This window comes from Nerophis lumbriciformis, linkage group LG13, assembly GCF_033978685.3.
Source record: "Nerophis lumbriciformis linkage group LG13, RoL_Nlum_v2.1, whole genome shotgun sequence".
Taxonomy (NCBI): Eukaryota; Metazoa; Chordata; class Actinopteri; order Syngnathiformes; family Syngnathidae; genus Nerophis; species Nerophis lumbriciformis.
In genome coordinates this window covers 29,470,421-29,490,420 of record NC_084560.2, presented here as the reverse complement: position 1 = coordinate 29,490,420, position 20,000 = coordinate 29,470,421, and the positions used below count along the sequence as shown (strand labels likewise).

Sequence of the window (20,000 nt, the reverse complement as noted above, 5' to 3'; positions counted from 1 at the left end):
GTACGACCATATGTATACATCAATGAATGTACCGTATTTTCCGGGCTATAGAGCGTACCAGTATTTAGGCCGCACCCAACAAATTTTAGAAGAAAAAAAACTGTTTTATATATACTAGCCGCACCGGACAATAAGCACATATATACGCTGTGAAATTAGATATTTGTAAATGTTTTCTTTACTTAACTTAATTGTTTCCAAACGGTGCCTGTAACAAGGCAGTAAAACGACTGATCAAACAAAACAGAAGTCATTGTCAGGGACCCACTAGCTGCGGAAGCTAGCTCTCCAATCAGCTAAACAGACTAAATAAGTCTTTGGTACAGAATTGAAAAGGCCACACTCTTTATTGTATAATTCTGATTGACATGAAATTTCTCACACAAGTACAACCTGATGTCCTCCACACATAAGTATTTGGACCCCAGGAAAAAAACAGTGGTTCTTAGGCCACGAAAGTACAGAATTTAAAGGGCCACACCCAAAAATGTGTGGTAGATTTACCGTAATTTGACTAAAAACTCCTCACATAAGTACAACTTATTGTCCTCAACAACAAAAAAATGCATCCCTGCAAAAACTGAGGTTGTTAGGCCACAAAAGTACGGATTTTAAAGGTCAACAGCCAAAAATGTGTCGTAGATTTACCAAAATTGACTTAAAATCTCTCACACAAGTACAATTTAATGTCCCCCCACACAAAATCCTCTGGAGACCAGAAAGAGATTCCCATTGTTAGACCACAAAAGCACATAATTGAACAGGCCACACCCTTTATCTTATGATAAAGTACAACCTAATGTCGTCCACACAAAATTATTTGGACCCCAGGAAAAAAACAGTGGTTTTTAGGCCACGAAAGTACAGAATTTAAAGGGCCACACCCAAAAATGTGTGGTAGATTTACCAAAATTTGACTAAAAACTCCTCACATAGGTACAACTTATTGTCCTCAACAACAACAACAAAATGCCTCCCAGCAAAAACTGAGGTTGTTAGGCCACAAAAGTTCGGAATTTAAAGGTCAACAGCCAAAAATGTGTAGTAGATTTACCGAAATGTGACTTAAAATCTCTCACACAAGTACAGTTTAATGTCCCCACACACAAAATCCTCTGGAGACGAGGAAGAGATTCCCATAGTTAAGCCACAAAAGTACAGAATTGAAAAGGCCACACCCTTTATTTTATAATTCTGATTGACTTGAAATTTCTCACACAAGTACAACCTTATGTCCTCCACACAAAATTATTTGGACCCCAGGAAAAAAACAGTGGTTCTTAGGCCACGAAAGTACAGAATTTAAAGGGCCACACCCAAAAATGTGTGGTATATTTACCGAAATTCGACTAAAAACTCCTTACATAAGTACAACTTAATGTCCTCCACACAAAATCATTTGGAACCTAAGAAGAAAATGTGGTTCTTAGGCCACAAAAGTACAGAATAGAAAAGGCCACACTCTCTATCCTATACTGATTGACTTGAAACTTCTCTTACAATTTCAACTTAATGTCCTCAACAAAAAATCCTTTGGACCACAGTAAAAAAGGTGGTTGTTCTGGCACAAAAGTACAGAATTTAAAGGGCTGCATCCAAAATACTGAAGAAAATGAACCAATATTAGACTAGACACTTCTCACAAAATACAATTTAATGTCCTCCACACAGGATTCATTGGACCCCAAAAAGAAACTGGTTGTTAAGCCACAAAAGTACACAACTCAAAGGTCCACACCAATTTCTCACCCAAGTAGCCTATAGTTAGTTTAATGTCCTCCACAAAGAATCCTTGGAGACAAGGAAAAGATTCTTATTGTTATTTCACAATAGTTCAGAATTGAAAAGACCACAGCTTCCATTCGATAAATCTGATTGACTTGAAACTTCTCACACAAGTGCAGCTTAATGTCCTCCACAATAAATCTTTTGGACCGTAGGATTTTGCGTAATGTTGGTGCTTTTATTAAGCTTGAAGGTTGCAATGTTGCACATACTTTTTGTTTCTTATTTTCATAGCACTTGTATTTACATCACTGCTGAATAATAACTGCAGTGTTTAAAATCATAGTCAAGTTAAAAAAACAACATATAAATGTTTCCATTATTCCTGTTGACCCATGTCGTCAAACGCATAATTCCCAATGCAAGCGTGTCGAATAACGGCAACATTCTCCATCAGTGCTCGACGCATCCTCGCCTCCGGTGCAGTCTGACGAAGATCTATGACTTGTAGAAATTAACTGCTAGAAAATTTCAATTTCTTCCTTCTGTGGTATTGATGATTGATTGATTGAAACTTTTATTAGTAGGTTGCACAGGGCAGTACATATTCCGAACAATTGACCACTAAATGGTAACACCTGAATAAGTTTTTCAACTTGCTTAAGTCGGGGTCCACGTAAAACAATTCATGATCTGAAAATGTAGTCAATTATGGGTGAAAATGTAAGGAGGCAAAAATAGTGAGTGGTTCCATTGCCATGGCCATTAAGTTACATTTCTTTCTGTTGAACCTTGTTTCCTCCTTGTCTGATCTCGTTGTGACAAACATAGAAAAACATATTTTGGGGATTACATTTTGGCCCTTAATGAAGGCACTTCAGCCTACTGTCGTTATTGTTAAGCTGCACACTGAAGGGGGGAGTGAGGGGTCAGGGGTCTTTGGGATGGCTGACTGAACTGTCATCTTTAACAGAGTAAGCTGCAACAGTGGTTAATCTATTCAATTAAAGGCCTGAAAAAAACAGTACTCCTGGACTTGCAAAAACACAACAATTTCGGGATTTTGTCCTTAATCTGTTTTGCTAATGAGATGAGGCGTCGTCACTTGGCGGAAGACTATGCGTCTGCTAGTCCTCGTCATGTAGCGCCCCGTTTGACTACGACTCATACATATGCAATAGACTAATCGTTAACCCCCGCCACATCCCTCCTGCTTATCTTTAATCTGATCTCAGCAGATTGGCGATTGTAATCTGCTTTATGAAGCCTGTGAAAGTCATCTTTCCGCGCTGTGACAGTGTAACCACCGAGACAGGAATGACGGATTAAACATGGAATTAAAAAGTCTTCCTTTAGGCCCGTTCTACATTAAGCCGGATAACTCCTTAAACAAATAATTATTTAACCTAAACCCCGTTTCAGCCACACTAAACCATCGTTTAAGGTCCCCCTCCTTGGATAATTTTTTACACGGGTAAGGGCGCCGTGTATTTCTTGATTCTCCGGCTCTTAGCTTTGTATGGACTCATTGATCGTTTACAAACTGAGTTCGGACAGAAAGTGATGCCAGAAAGATTGCGCCCCACACAGGAAGTGACGTCAGAAAGAACGCGCCACAGCCAGTTTCATAACCACCTGTTTCCACTCGGAGGTAAACACTACAAATATGGAGGCAAGTCATCCAGACATGCCATGTTTATCCTTCCTCTACATGTACAGACGCTTGTGGAAATCACACATGACTACCTCATACTTGCCAACCTTGAGACCTCCGATTTCGGGAGGGGGCTTGGGGGTGGGGGTTGGGACGGGGGCGTGGTTGGGGGCGTGGCTAAGAGGGGAGGAGTATATTTACAGCTAGAATTCACCAAGTCAAGTATTTCATATATATATATATGTATATGTACATTTATTTTATTATATATATATATATATATATATATGTATATTTATTTTATTATATATATATATATATATATATATAAGAGAAATACTTGAATTTCAGTGTTCATTTATTTACACATATACACACACATAACACGCATCTACTCATTGTTGAGTTAAGGGTTGAATTGTCCATCCTTGTTCTATTCTCTGTCACTATTTTTCTAACCATGCTGAACACCCTCTCTGATGATGCATTCTGCTTCGTCTCCTTGTTGTGTGCGCAGTTGTGCACTGCACTCTCTAAAAGCCGTAGATGTTGTTGTCACATATGCATGTACAGTAGATGGCAGTATTGTGCTGTTTAAGAGTGTCACAACATTGCTGTTTACGGCAGACAAACTGCTTTACGGTAGACGAAAATGTGACTGCTGTTGTTGTGTGTTGTTACCGCGCTGGGAGGACGTTAATGAAACTGCCTAACAATAAACCCACATAAGAAACCAAGAACTTGCCTTCGATCATTCTACAGTTATAACGTAATTTGGGCAGGCATTCTGTTTATATTGTGGGAAAGCGGACGTGAAAACAGGCTGTCGACACGTCACTCAGGTCCGCCTGAATTTCGGGAGATTTTCGGGAGAAAATTTGTCCCGGGAGGTTTTCGGGAGAGGCGCTGAATTTTGGGAGTCTCCCGGAAAATCCGGGAGGGTTGGCAAGTATGGACTACCTTAATAGAAAGCAATTGCAGCTATTTGGGATACAACACATCTCAGACGGCAAGAGAACTTTTGAAAGTCCAGGTCAGCTGTGATTCTACTTACCGAAAAAAGGTAGCATGTGCTTTGTATTACCTGGCCGACGAGGGAAGACTACGGAAAACAGTGGATGCATTTGGACTGGCAAAGCAGACTGTATCAGTTATTGTCCGCCATGTATGTCGCAGACTCAACGTCTAGGTCCAGAGTATATAAAGTCACCAAAAACGAATGGACAATGAAGGTGAAGGCAAAAGAGTGAGGAGTGTCCTGACCAGATATCTAGATCCCTAGATTGATTGTTGTAAAATTTTCTTTATCACATTGTTTACTTTCACGTGTCCAATAAAGATTTGAGTTATTTATGATGTCTCAGGTGTGATTTACTACAATAGGGCCCCACAGCACACTGGATTTCAGTTAATTGAAATACCACAACACTGGATATTGTTCAGATAAGATACATTTAATTTAAGAACTTGCACACAAAGCAACACTGGAGGTGACTATGACGTGCGCATTTTCCGCGCATGGTCGCATGCATACTAGGTCCATTGTGTGTGTGGGGACAAGGATAAGGTTAGGTGGGATTTACCCTAGTTAACCTTAGTGTAGAAGGGGCCTTAGTGTGGAATTCTCTGAATGAAGTGTAAATAGAAGCCTGATCTACATACTGAGATCCTAAATAATGGACAATAAATAGTGGGTGAAAACAAACAAAATGTATGTGCTTTTTAGTAGGCCTCATGATCTGATTGGCTATCGCAACTGTCTATCAACTGTATGTCCCCGTTCACTTACAGTGCACGGACGCCCACATTGTTGATTCTGAAGGCCTCTAGCAGATTTTGTACAGCATGGCAACATAAGCTAGCTGAATTCTGATTGGATACAAACTAAAACTAAAAACAACAGCACTGGAACGAGCATAATATGACATGAAGAGAATATGAATACTTTTAGATATTTAGGGAAAGTAAATTCCATCCATCCGTTTTCTACCGCTTGTCCCTTTTGGGGTCGCGGGGGGTGCTAGAGCCTATCTCAGCTTTTATCTTTAATTATGATCATGATTTCTGGTTATGTTAGGCCAGCATAGAAGGCCTTGCTGGCCCTGACGGCACACCATTGGTGTAACACAATGTGCGCGTCTTCCATGCCTTAACCTGGATGGGATTTATCTTCATTCATATTTGTTAATGCGATCATTTAATTTTATTAATCACATGCGTTAACGCGTTAATGTTGACAGCCCTAATATATATATATATATATATATATATATAAAAATGTGATAATGTTACTGTAATACAAATTTGCTTCATTTATGTGGTACAGTATATGTGTAACAATGCCGTCTTTGTGTTTCCTCTTCATCCACAGTGTTTGAAGGTTGCCGAAGGATCACATATTTGCCCAGATGTTCTTTATATTCTGACAAGACAAGCGCAGCAACTTTCATGGAAATGTGCATCTTCATTTCCGACACACAACTTGGCTGTGACGTTATTCCAAGTTCCAACATTCGAAGTAAATGGAACGCAGCATTAGCTCACTACATTTTCCGAGTAGCTTGCCCATTACTGACGCTCGCGCCAACTGCGATGGTGCGCTGGAACGATCCAGATGCAAGAAAATGTTGATGCAAGAGGTTTTTCTATTGAAGAGATACACTATATTGCCAAACGTATTTGGCCACCCATCCAAATGATGAGAATCAGGTGTCCTAATCACTTGGCCCAGCGTATAAAATCAAGCACTTAGGCATGGAGACTGTTTCTACAAACATTTGTGAAAGAATGGGCCGCACTCTGATTTCCAGCGTGGAACTGTCATAGGATGCCACCTGTGCAACAAATCCAGTCGTAAAATTTTCTCGCTTCTAAATATTCCAAAGTCAACTTTATTATAAGAAAAGTGAAGAGTTTGGGAACAACAGCAAGTCAGCCACCAAGTGGTAGGCCACGTAAACTGACAGAGAGGGGTCAGCAGATGCTGAAGCGCATAGTGCAACGACTTTCTGCACAGTCAGTTGCTACAGAGCTCCAAACTTCATGTGACCTTCCAATTAACCCACGTGCAGTACGCAGAGAGCTTCATGGAATGGGTTTCCAAGGCCGAGCAGCTGCATTGAAGCCATACATCACCAAGTCCAATGCAAAGCGTGGGATGCAGTGGTGTAAAGCACCTCCACGCTGGACTTTAGAGCGGTGGAGACGTGTTCTCTGGAGTGATGAATCAGGCTTTTCCATCTGGCAATCTGATGGACCAGTCTGGGTTTGGAGGTTGCCAGGAGAACGCTACAATCCTGACTGCATTGTGCCGAGTGTGAAATTTGGTGGAGGAGGAATTATGATGTGGGGTTGTTTTTCAGGAGTTGGGCTTGGCCCCTTAGTTCTAGTGAAAGGAACTTTGAATGCTCCAGGATACCAAAACATTTTGGACAATTCCCTGGGATAGCACTTCAAGTTCATATGTGAGTAAAGGCAGGTGGCCAAATACTTTTGGCAATATAGTGTAGCATAGCTCCTTTTTGTGACTGCATGGCTTCTTCTCAGATCAATAATGGAAATGCTGGATAGACGATATGTCTCTACTATTTAGTTTTCTGACGGTACAACTTTGTGCGTGCTATCAAGCTTACCCATGTTTTTAAACATGCAAACCTTTTCGTACGGGGGTGGCCAAAGTGGAGCCTGAGGGCCAAATTTGGCCCATCGTGTCATTTCGTTCAGCCCGCCAAGGGGTGGCTAGCAAAGTCAATACATATTCACTTATTTCAAGCTGCACAATCATCGATGGCATGTCTCCAAAGCTACATTTTATTTTATTTATTTTTTAAATTTTTATTTGTCATAAAAAAATACAATCATGCGTGCTTACGGACTGTATCCCTGCAGACTGTATTGATCTATATTGATATATAATGTAGGACCCAGAAATATTAATAACAGAAAGAAACCCTTTTGTGCGAATGAGTGTGAATGAGTGTAAATGGGGGAGGGAGGTTTTTTGGGTTGGTGCACTAATTGTCAGTGTATCTTGTGTTTTTTATGTTGATTTAATTTAAAAAAAAAAATAAAAATAAAAAATAAATAAATAAATATATATATATATATATATATATTTTTTAAATTTATTATTTTTTATTTATTTATTTATTTATTTTTTAAATTTCTTGTGCGGCCCGGAGATCTTGCCCCAAGTGGAGGAGTTCAAGTACCTCGGAGTCTTGTTCACGAGTGGGGGAAGAGTAGATCGTGAGATCGACAGGCAGATCGGTGCGGCATCTTCAGTAATGCGGACGCTGTATCGATCCGTTGTGGTGAAGAAGGAGCTGAGCCGGAAGGCAAAGCTCTCGATTTACCGGTCGATCTACGTTCCCATCCTCACCTATGGTCATGAGCTTTGGGTCATGACCGAAAGGACAAGATCACGGGTACAAGCGGCCGAAATGAGTTTCCTCCGCCGAGTGGCGGGGCTCTCCCTTAGAGATAGGGTGAGAAGCTCTGTCATTCGGGGGGAGCTCAAAGTAAAGCCGCTGCTCCTCCACATCGAGAGGAGCCAGATGAGGTGGTTCGGGCATCTGGTCAGGATGCCACCCGAACGCCTCCCTAGGAAGGTGTTTCGGGCACGTCCGACCGGTAGGAGGCCACGGGGAAGACCCAGGACACGCTGGGAAGACTATCTCTCCCGGCTGGCCTGGGAACGCCTCGGGATCCCCCGGGAGGAGCTGGACAAAGTGGCTGGGGAGAGGGAAGTCTGGGCTTCCCTGCTTAAGCTGCTGCCCCCGCGACCCGACCTCGGATAAGCGGAAGAAGATGGATGCATGGATGGATGGATGGTGCGGCCCGGTACCAATCGATCCACGGCCTGGTGGTTGGGGACCACTGGTCTGAAACCTTAAAGGGTTCCTAGTACAAATCTATAGTCCCTGCCGTTGTGTCTTTGGGCAGGGCACCTTACCCACCTTGCTCCCAGTGCCACCCATATTCTGTGTGGCAAGACTCCCTGGCAAAACAGATTGCCAGGCTCTGCGAAATTTTCCTGTGTAAATAAAAGCTCAAATAAATAGTTGTGCACTAAATTTTTATTTTGAAAAATAAAATACAATAAAAATACCTTTTCAAAGACAGGCACTATCTTTTTTTTAAATGTGCGTTGCATCGCAATTGTGGATTAACATGACAAAACAAAATAAAATTACTTTTCGCAAACAAATAAAAGTTGAATCCTTGATGGTGTATTCACTTTGATATAGGACAATTACTTTTTTGTTTTGTTTACTCCTTAAAAAACATTGACTATGAAGTCTGTGATCTCCTTTGAAAGAGTTTGAAGGTTCCTACGCTGACAGGATATTGAGGGTTGGTCCGCTTTGAATAGTCCTTGATACCTTCGCTGTCATGTTAGACACTGTCCGTTTTCCCCTAAATGATCAAACCTTTAAAGACCCTAATGGAGGGGGATGAGAGGGCGCGACACATTTTTTAAAAGCGCGTAAATCAGATTCAGCCGTCCATTTAATTAACTTGTAAATGAATGTGCCGTGCTGTGTAAATTGGAAGAATGATAAATATTCATATAGATACCTTATGGAAAGGGCAAGGGCGCTCATATCGGCTCCCACCTTATTGCTGCTTTATGGGGGCACTGATTTGCATTTCTTAGGGATCATAGATTATGTAAAAAGATATTGTCATAGGTCAGCCCCCCCCCCCCCCCCCCCACACACACACACACACAAACACGTTCTGCGTTTATCTCGCAGGTGATCCTGATAATGCAATTTAATTAGTTCAAACCCTGACCGAGTCATACCAAAGACTATAAAAAATGGTACCCATTACCTCTCTGCTTGGCACTCAGCATCAAGGGTTGGAATTGGGGGTTAAATCACCAAAAATTATTCCCGGGCGCGGCCACCGCTGCTGCCCACTGCTCCCCTCACCTCCCAGGGGGTGATCAAGGGTGATGGGTCAAATGCAGAGAATAATTTCGCCACATCTAGTGTGTGTGTGACAATCATTGGTACTTTAACTTTTTAACTTAATAAGATGCATTTCTCAGAATGATGAGTGCAGACCTACAAACACACTGTTAAATTGATTCATTAGTGCCAAGCAAAACTGAACGTTATTATCATTAGACCTGTTGTTTCTCATGCTTGTGCCCCTGACCTAACATGAACCGAAGGCGGGGGAGGGTGAAGGGAACTCCTCTAATTCGACAGGGAGACATCTGAGCGCACACTTATTTATACATCAAATATGCCTTCGCGCGTCTTTGGGGCATGAAGCCTGAGACTCAAATGATGCAACGGAAAGTAAGTGTGCGAGAAGACATTAGTAGGAACTTCACGGGGTGCTGCTAGAAATTCTTAGCCCCGTTTAAAAACATATCACGCTGGGGTCCACCTGGGCAGTTGGCGCTGTTTTGGGGCTTTTGGAATTGTCCCTGGCTGTAATTCCTAAATGGTAAATGCGCAAAACCTCTTAAAGATTAAAGCTGCTGATGGTGTATTTGACGGAGACGCAGCTAGAAATATACTGTAGAAGTCCACTCTCCAAGGTAACTAAGTATTAGAGATAAATGCGTTAAAATGTAATATCGGAAATTATCGGTATCGTTTTTTTTATTATCGGTATCGTTTTTTTTAAAAATTAAATCAACATAAAAAACACAAGATACACTTACAATTAGTGTACCAATTCAAAAAAACTCCCTCCCCCTTTTACACTCATTCACACAAAAGGGTTGTTTCTTTCTGTTATTAATATTCTGGTTCCTACATTATATATCAATATATATCAATACAGTCTGCAAGGGATACAGTCCGTAAGCACACATGATTGTGCGTGCTGCTGGTCCACTAATAGTACTAACCTTTAACAGTTAATTTTACTCATTTTCATTAATTACTAGTTTCTATGTAACTGTTTTTATATTGTTTTACTTTCTTTTTTATTCAAGAAAATGTTTTTAATTTATCTTATTTTATTAATTTAAAAAAAAAGTATCTTATCTTCACCATACCTGGTTGTCCATATTAGGCATAATAATGTGTTAATTCCACGACTGCATATATCGGTTGATATCGGTATCGGACAATATCGGATATCGGCAAAAAGCCATTATCGGACATCCCTACTAAATATCGTACATTATTACTATGTTACTTTATAAAAGTACTTGAATTGTGAGTAGTACATTCTATTGTGTTGTATAATACAATATTTTGGTAACACTTTAGTATGGGGAACATATTCACCATTAATTAGTTGCTTATTAAAGTATCAAAGACTTAATTTAGAATTATTTGGACACTAGGGGAAGATATAAGGGTTAGGGTTAGGGTTACTAATCAGCAATAATTCTGAGGTTATTGAGGGAAGACTCTTAGTTGATGGCTTACTGGTTGTATAATGAGCAGAATAAGGAAATAATAAGTATACTTAATAATGACTAATTAAGAGCCAATATGTTACTAATTTGCATGTTAATAAGCAACTAATTAATGGTGAATATGTGTTTTACCATGAATTGATTCACGTGGACCACGACTTAAACAAGTTGAAAAACTTATTCGGGTGTTACCATTTAGTGGTCAATTGTATGGAATATGTACCGGTACTGTTTCATATAATGTATTCTCTTCCTTTGCACTCTACTAATAAAAGTTTCAATCAATCGATCAATCCCCATACTAAAATGTTTCCAATATTTCTTATCTAAAAGTTTGTTTTTCTTTTTAAAATGTATTTTACATGTTTAAATATTGCTCAAATATTATCCAATTAAACTGATTTCAGTTCATTACAATTAGAGAAGTTGATTTGAGATAGACATACTACTGTAAAAAGGTGGAGTGCCATCTCCGGGTTGGGGAGGAGATCTTGTCCCAAGTGGAGGAGTTCAAGTACCTCGGAGTCTTGTTCACGAGTGAGGGAAGAGTGGATCGTGAGATCGACAGGCGGATCGGTGCGGCGTCTTCAGTAATGCGGACGCTGTATCGATCCGTTGTGGTGAAGAAGGAGCTGAGCCGGAAGGCAAAGCTCTCAATTTACCGGTCGCTCTACGTTCCCATCCTCACCTATGGTCATGAGCTTTGGGTTATGACCGAAAGGACAAGATCACGGGTACAAGCGGCCGAAATGAGTTTACTCCGCCGGGTGGCGGGGCTCTCCCTTAGAGATAGGGTGAGAAGCTCTGCCATCCGGGGGGAGCTCAAAGTAAAGCCGCTGCTCCTCCACATCGAGAGGAGCCAGATGAGGTGGTTCGGGCATCTGGTCAGGATGCCACCCAATCGCCTCCCTAGGGAGGTGTTTAGGGCACGTCCGACCGGTAGGAGGCCGCTGGGAAGACCCAGGACACGTTGGGAAGACTATGTCTCCCGGCTGGCCTGGGAACGCCTCGGGGTCCCACAGGAAGAGCTGGACGAAGTGGCTGGGGAGAGGGAAGTCTGGGCTTCCCTGCTTAGGCTGCTGCCCCCGCGACCCGACCTCGGATAAGCGGAAGAAGATGGATGGATGGATGGATACTACTGTATCTGCTGTTCGTACTGGTATTTATATATTTATTTTTAGCATGTTAGTTATTGTTTGTCTTGCTTTTTAACTCCACCTAACACAGTATCAACCTGTAATTTCGTAATGCTCTAATGTTTGATGACGATAACCAGTGTTGGGACTAACGCGTTACTGTAACGCCGTTAGTTACGGCGGTAACTAGTAATCTAACGCGTTATTTTTTTTTATTCAGTAATTTAGTTACCGTTACTACATGATGCGTTACTGCGTTATTTTACGTTACTTTTGATGTAGTATCGGCTAGAAACAGAAGCGCTACGGTGTCGCGTTCTTCTGAATCTTCCTCTGTCACAAGCCGGAGAGAAGAAAAGAGGCGCGGTCTATGTGTGTGTGTGTGGGGGGAGGTGATCCGCGGTTTGATATATGAAACAAACAAAAAAAAGTTGTTGTCACGTTCAGTCCACACACAGCGTGGTCATGGCGAGCGGAGTAACGGAGGAGCTTGAACGCCCCCGCCATTGAATCGGTGTGTTTATAAGTGCAGACTCGGTTGTGCAAAACGAGGGTTTTAAACACATGCTGAACGTGCTTGAACCACGTTACGACATCCCGTCGCGCACCCACTTCAGCAATAAGATTGTGCCAGATCCTTATGAGCAGGAGAAGAAAAAAGTTGTGGATGAACTATCCCGAGCATCATCTGTTGCGCTCATGACAGACGGCTGGACGTCCAGCGGAACTATAAGCGCTCACTTCATCACAGCAGACTGGGAGATGAGAAGACACGCCCCCTCTACGAGAGTCACCTTGCGCAGGTGCTGACACAAGCAGTGGAGGAATGGAAGATAAAGATATCCCAGTCACACGTGATAATGCCAAAAATCTAATAATTACAGAGAATGAGGCAGGACTGGGACCACAGATAGGTGCTTTGCACATGTAGTGAATTTGGCATCACAGAAGGGAATCTCAGTCAATAGGATGGATCGCCTCTTTGGGAGGATCAGGAAGGTTTCTTACTTCCACCCAAGCACAACAGCTGCTCATGTGCTTAAGACAAAGCAAGAAATGCTAAAGCTGCCTGCTCATACATGATGTCCCAACGAGGTGGAACTCCACTTATGATATGTTGGAGCAGCAGGCAGCTATATACTCTGCATTGACCCACAACACCCTGAAGACAAATGTCACCCTGTCTGATGATGATGTGAGAGTGGCAGATGAGGTCCTCCAGGTGCTTAAAAGTGTTCCATCTCTACTGAGCACTGAAACTTCACCATCTGTGTCAATGATCCTGCCACTGAAAACAAGGATTCTACAATCCATGGCTCCAAGTGTGGAAGACAGCAGCATCACTCCAGATGTCAGGCTTTATTTCACTACCTATGTTTCAAGGAAGATGATGTTTCTTCTTATGTTGCACTTAAACTTGTTTTTTATTAATGGTCATTGGTCCAAGTTTAAAGAAAGGAGGAATGCCTTTTTATGTTGCACTGTTTTTCATTCATTATGTTAAAAGGAAAATAAAAATGTATGTCAAGTTGATCAACAGATTGTATTATTCTCCAGTGCAATAACAGTACTGAAATGAAGGCAAAAAGGGCATTAATGGGAGCTTTAAAAAAAAAGAAGAAAAAAAAAAGTAACTAAATAGTTACTTTTCACAGTAACGCATTACTTTTTGGTGTAAGTAACTGAGTTAGTAACTGAGTTACTTTTGAAATAAAGTAACTAGTAACTGTAACTAGTTACTGGTTTTCAGTAATTAACCCAACACTGACGATAACTATTTTATTTGATTCCATCTATAGTTTGCTATGGTGTATTTGTCTTTAGTTACTGGAGTGACTCCAACTACTCAGCTACAAATTATTTGTGTGTTTTCAAAATAGTGGGCCTGATTCTGAATTGTTGGGAGACTTAAAGAAGGGGTCGGATAAAATAAACTCGGATTCTTCCTACTCCTTTTCATGTTGAATTGTGCAAGTGTAAACGCGTGTTGTACTTCCCTGTTGCAAACAAGCTAAATCATTACCCAAATAGAGTGAAAAATCATAAACGCATCATTGAAACACTATCATTTGAGTGTACAGGTGTACCTAATGTTGTGTCTGGTGTGGTGGTAAAAGCTGAAATGCCGCCTTCAAAGTGACATCATTGCTTCTTGGTGGCATCACTGACCTGCAGCAGGCGTGATAATCGACCTTGCCTCCGCCAGGAAAAGAAAGGCTTGTGTTGGTGCTGAGCCAGCAATGTGGCGACCGAAGGAAAATTGGACTATAATGGGGAGGGGATGTGTGTTCGTGGGGGGCAGGGCGGGCTCGGAAAAAAGAAGGTGGGGGTTGTTTTTGCAACATCCTGTCATCATTAGCATTCCACATTAAAAAAAAAAAGCGTGGCAGCATCAAGCCTTACCTCGTGTCTCGGGCATCTCTTTCCTCCACACTCCATCCTCATCATCTTGCCGTGGTACCCAGCTGCCTCTGGCACTTCCTGTGTACGCACGCTGCCAGCCTCTGACGCATGGATGCTCCTTACATCATCGTTTTTTTTTGTTTTTTTTAACACAAAACCATATTTGGAAGGTACCTCCGTTCTACTAAAACACATCTTGCATCAGAGCACTTTTCTAATATTTGGGTCAGCTTATTTAACTCCTGTGCATCCGGAAAGTATTTACAGCACTTTTTCCACATTTTGTTATGTTTCAGCCTTATTCCAAAATGGACTAAATTAATTTTTGTCCTCAAAATTTTACACACAATACCCTTTTTATTTTTATTTTGCAAATTTATTAAAAAAAAAAAAAGGCAAAAAAATACATACTTGCTCTTGTTGATGCACCTTTGGCAGAAATTACAGCCTCAAGCCTTTTTTAATACGATGCCACAAGCTTGGCACACCTATCTTTGGGCAGTCTGGCCCATTCGAAACTGCTCAGTGGCCTTGTGATTAGAGTGTTCGCCCTGAGACCGGCCGAGTCGTACCAAAGACTATAAAAATGGAACCCATTACCACCCTGCTTGGCACTCAGCATCAAGGGTTTGAATGGGGGGTTAAATCACCAAAATGATTCCCGAGCTCGGCTACTGCTACTGCTCACTGCTCCCTTCACCTCCCAGGGGGTGGAACAAGGGGATGGGTCAAATGCAGAGAGTAATTTCACCACACCTTGTGTGTGTGTGTGTGTGTGTGACTACCAGTGGTACTTTAACTTTAACTTTAACTTCCTCTTTGTCCATTCCTCTTTGCAGCACCTCTGAAGCACAATCAGATTGGATTGGAAGCCTTGGTTTTCATCTAGGATGTCTCTATACGTTGCTGCATTCATCTTTCCCCCTATCCTGACTAGTCTCCCAGTTCCTGCCGCTTAAAAACATCCCCACAGCATGATTTTTGCATCTCAACGCTAAGAAAACGGAAATGCTGATTATCGGTCCTGCTAGACACCGGCACCTATTTAATAAAACCACCTTGACATTCGACAACCAAACAATTACACAAAGCGACTCGGTAAAGAATCTCAGCATTATCTTCGACCCAACTTTCTCGTTTAAGTCACACATTAAGAGTGTTACTAAAACAGCCTTCTTTCATCTCCGTAATATTGCTAAAATGTGTCCTATTCGTCCCAGTCTGCAGAATTTAGAGCGTTTTCTATTCGGGCTCCAGTACTCTGGAATGCCCTACAGGTAACAGTTAGAGATGCTACCTCAGTAGAAGCATTTAAAGTCCCATCTTAAAACTCACCTAGCCTTTAAATAGACCCTTTTTTACACCAATTAATCTTCTGTCTCTCTTTTTTGCTGTACCCCCCTCTTCTGCGTGGAGAGGTTATTAGGTGACCACAGACGAGGCGCTAGGTGTTCAAAGTCGGGACCCAGGATAGACCACTGCTCTGTGCATCAGTTGGTGACATCTCTGCGCTGCTGACTTGTCTACATGTAAGATGATCCCCTGCTGGTCTCCCAATGGACTGGACTTTCACATTAAGTCCTGACCACTTGGCATCCATTGCACCGGTCACCCAGGGGGTCCCCATATCTGCGGTCCCTTCCAAGGTTTGTCATTGTTTTCATAGGGTTTAGTTTTTTCTTGTCCTGATGTGGGATCTGAGCAGAGGATGTCGTTGTGGTTTGTGCAGCCCTTTGAGACATTTGTGATTAAGGGCTTTGTAAGTAAACTTTGATTGATTGATTGACTGATGATGCTGCCACCACCATGCTGGTATTGGCCTGGTGTTGAGCGGTGCCGGGTTTCCTCCAAACATGACATCTGGCTTTTATGCCAAAGAGTTCAATCCTTGTCTCATCAGTCCAGAGAAGTTTGTTTCTCATGGTCTTAAGGCAGGGGTGGGCAAACTTTTTGGCTCAGGGGTCACGTTGGTTTTTAAAAATTTGACAGGCTGGCCGGGCGAGCACATGATGCATTTCAAAGCATATCATATCTGTTGGAACTATTCTCAGGCATGGGCTATTGAAATATAATACATCTATTTTCAACAATATCATATCAGAACATCAAATAAACATACAAATGGTTATACAGGGTAAACTCTTACATTTTCTTTAAGTAGAAGCAGTGTTGTTGATCACACTTTTTTGCCAGTGCGTCAAAGTTTAGTATCAATTTGAGGTGGTAATTCTCAAAACAGATCTTTGCTCAATTCTGTTCTAATGTCTGGCAGGCCGGATTAAAAAGACCCAACGGCCCGGACGTGTCCTTCTGGAAGGTTCTCCTCTCTCCACAGAGGAATGCTGTTGCTCTGACAGACTGGCCATCAGGTTCTTGGTCACCTCCCTGACTAGACTTAAGCCTGGTGTATACTCTCGTGTCGCGTAGCTTGCGTAGGCCACGCCGTCTTGTCCCCTACCCCTGCGTAGCACCTCCCAAAAATCCTAGGTTCGAGTCGCCGGCAATGCAGAACTGTGATTGGTGAACAAAGCCAAGCAGACGTGCTTGAAATGCAAACATTATTGTATGAAATAAAACAAGAGTTATTAAACATTTCCATGAAAATGATAATATGTACTTAATATCTTGGTGCGCTCTAAAAATTATTACTGAATGTGTCATTTTCATCGTATTGTGTTGTTGTTGCGTCCAGAAGAAGTCACAAAGTACGACACTCTTTTTAACTTTTATTGCCAATCTTGTGCAAACAACCGGTTCAAATCTGACACCCCTTTTTTTCCCCCACACACAGCACTTTTCATTCTCGGTCAATAATCTTTCAAGCATGGTATATTTACAAACATGTAAATTCTGAACAGGTCAATACAGATAAACACAATAATGTCGTTAACTTACAATAGTTATTTAACAGTTGTGTTTACATGATAGCTCTCTCTTGTCCCATGTCCTGAGTGACCGAATAGCGTTGCAAATATTATTAGCGTCCTCTTCCGCGACTCGTTCAGAAGTTGCACAGTTCATCTTCACAAAGGTGTTTTCCTCTAGTTTATAAGTAAAACGTCCATTAAAATTAAACTGATGATTCTGAATGATTAGTCCCAGTGTAGACGAATATTTTAGATGTTGTGGTTGACGTCTATCGTCACTCTTCACATGAAGGAAATACAGTATCTAGTCAACGACAGGTGCTCCTTCTGGAGACACTGCCCTTAAGGTTTTGGAAGAGAATTACAAGTCTGGCACCACCCCCCCAGAACTACAAATCAAACAAGACGCCATCAGGGGACGCAAGCTACGCAACGCGATAGTATATCCCAGCCTTAAGATGAATGCAGCAATGTACAGAGACATCCTGGATAAAAACCAACGCTTCCCATCCAACAAAAGAGGAATGGGCCAAACTGCCCAAAGATAAGTGTGCCAAGCTTATGGCATCGTATTCAAAAAGACTTGAGGCTGTATCTACTGCCAAAGGTGTATCAACAAAGTATTGAGCAAAGACTGTAAATACTTATGTAAAAAAAAATATATTTTATTTTTTTTAAATTTGCAAAAAAGATGCCCGCCTACAGAACGTAGTGATACCAGAAATGTGTTGACGTCATTTACACAAAAAAATAATGTAAAAAGTAAAAACAAAAAGGAGTGGGGGGTTGTGGAATATCCTTACACACCGGCGACATCCCGCCCTTGTTACGACTGATGCCTCCTCTGAAGTTGTTAAAGAAATAAAAGAAGGTATAAAAGTCACGCGAGTTTTTACTGGCGATAGAAAAGGGGCTATACATGAATAGGTAGAAAATTGCCTATCGTTCACAGTAATTATGAGAGACCTGACGACGGATGGCTTTAAAAAAAAAAGCATTCTTACTATTAAATAAATGTCAATAAAAGTCTGCTTACAGCGGAGCATATGGGAGGTCCTCTATTTCGCCCATAAAACTCAATGAAAAGCATCCAAAAAGCACCAACAAATACTCCATATACTGTACATTTTGTGACTTGAATATTGACCAAGTATTAGTGATATTGTTATTATAAGCGCTAATGTAGACAAACTATTTCTAGCGGCGCCCTGATCACAAGCTTGCGTGCCAATGTTGACATGATCGACTAATCAGCTGCTTCTTCACTTCCTTGCTCGTCAAACTTTATTTGAGAATATAAATCATGCCTCTCGCCTGGATAGTAGAAGAATGAGGACGTAATCCGACAAGTTGCCAAATTTTGACAGCCAATTTACACATGGGAAAGGCACAAAAAGACGCTTGGTTCCACCCCCCTTTTCTTTGAGGATTATGAGTCACTCTTCATCTAAATGGGAATAAATGAACATCCCATCAGTCTGCATCCTAATGACAGCAGACCTTGTACAGTAAGTGATATTTTATCATGTTTGTTGGCTCTCATCAAGTCTGCAGTGAGTAATAATTTAAGTTAAAAAGTACCCATGATTGTCACGCACACGCTAGGTGTGGCAAAATTATTCTCTGCATTTGACCCATCACCCTTGATCACCCCCTGGGAGGTGAGAGGAGCAGTGAGCAGCAGCGGTGGCCGCGCCCGAGAATAATTTTTGGTGATTCAACCCCCAATTCCAACCTTTGATGCTGAGTGTCAAACAGGGAGGTAATGGGTCCCATTTTTATAGTCTTTGGTATGACTCGGCCGGGGTTTGAACTCATGACCTACCGATCTGTAATGTTGTTAAAAAAAGGCGAACGTTGTGATGTGTTTTTGAAATTAATGTGCCGCATATCCTTAAAATGTGCACAATACGCAAATATTAAATGTGATTATGAATGTGCCCGTTACTACATTACATATATACTTACATCATGTATATACAACCTTAATAGAGGTGTTTTTTAGGGGTTTATAGGCAGAATAGTGCCATTGTAAGCTGAATTTTGATCGCATTTATTTAATATTTAAAATGCACTAAAAATATATCCGTGCTCATGTCTTTCATAATGATTGTGAACGATAGGCAAAATGTATCGCTCTGAGAGTCAAAATGGTCTTAGTTTGAATTTGGTGCTGTTTACACACAACAGTGCAGAGAAAGTAGGTGGAAAAATGCAGTGCAAAAGATGGCCTCTGATACTTTACCTGAGAAGTGTGGTATTATAGAATCCTCTTACACACAGGTGAGCTCCTGCCTCTGTTATGACTCTAGGTTGATATCGAGCCTTCAAGAGAACACAGACCAAGTGACACATAAAAATCAAGAAAAAATGCCTGGTTTACTAGCAATGTAGAAAAGGGGCTTCTGACATTATGCGAATAAAGTAAATTTCAGCCTCTTTTTTTCCGTATTGGTGCCGTTATACCGAATAACAACACTGTATCGGTTGATGGGTCGATATGTAGGTAGGTAGTATGGCTGCAACGATTCGTCGACATAATAAACAAATTCATAAAAATAAAAATAAACTATCATTTGCTATTGTCGATGAGTCGCATAGTTTATAGACCATCGGGAATGTTCATGTTGACACTTTTATTCCTTTAGGCAAATAATTGCAGCTAAATAAGTAAAAGATAGAAAATACTTTAAACACCGATTGTCATGTAAACACTATATATGTTGATTTATTTTTCACTAGGGTTACAGTCACCCCTCGCCACATCGCGCTTTAAATATTTTTTAACTTTCACTGTTTTTTGTATTGCGACTTCACCATGT

The 20,000-nt window shown here is 41.3% G+C and overlaps 1 protein-coding gene across 7 annotated transcripts in view; it reads left to right on the top strand.

Annotated features, from left to right (window-relative positions):
* irs2b (insulin receptor substrate 2b) overlaps positions 1 to 20,000 on the top strand; it is an 86,906-nt gene that overhangs the window by 40,467 nt on the left and 26,439 nt on the right. For 4 of the 7 annotated variants that reach the window (XM_072914476.1, XM_072914473.1, XM_072914474.1 and 1 more), the window contains 2 exons: positions 5,751 to 5,897; positions 15,730 to 15,957. The gene's annotated coding sequence lies outside the window, so the exon portion shown is untranslated. Of the gene's footprint in view, positions 1 to 5,750; positions 5,898 to 15,727; positions 15,958 to 20,000 lie in introns of all 7 variants that reach the window. The other 3 variants (XM_072914478.1, XM_061971131.2, XM_072914477.1) reach the window with 2 other exon arrangements.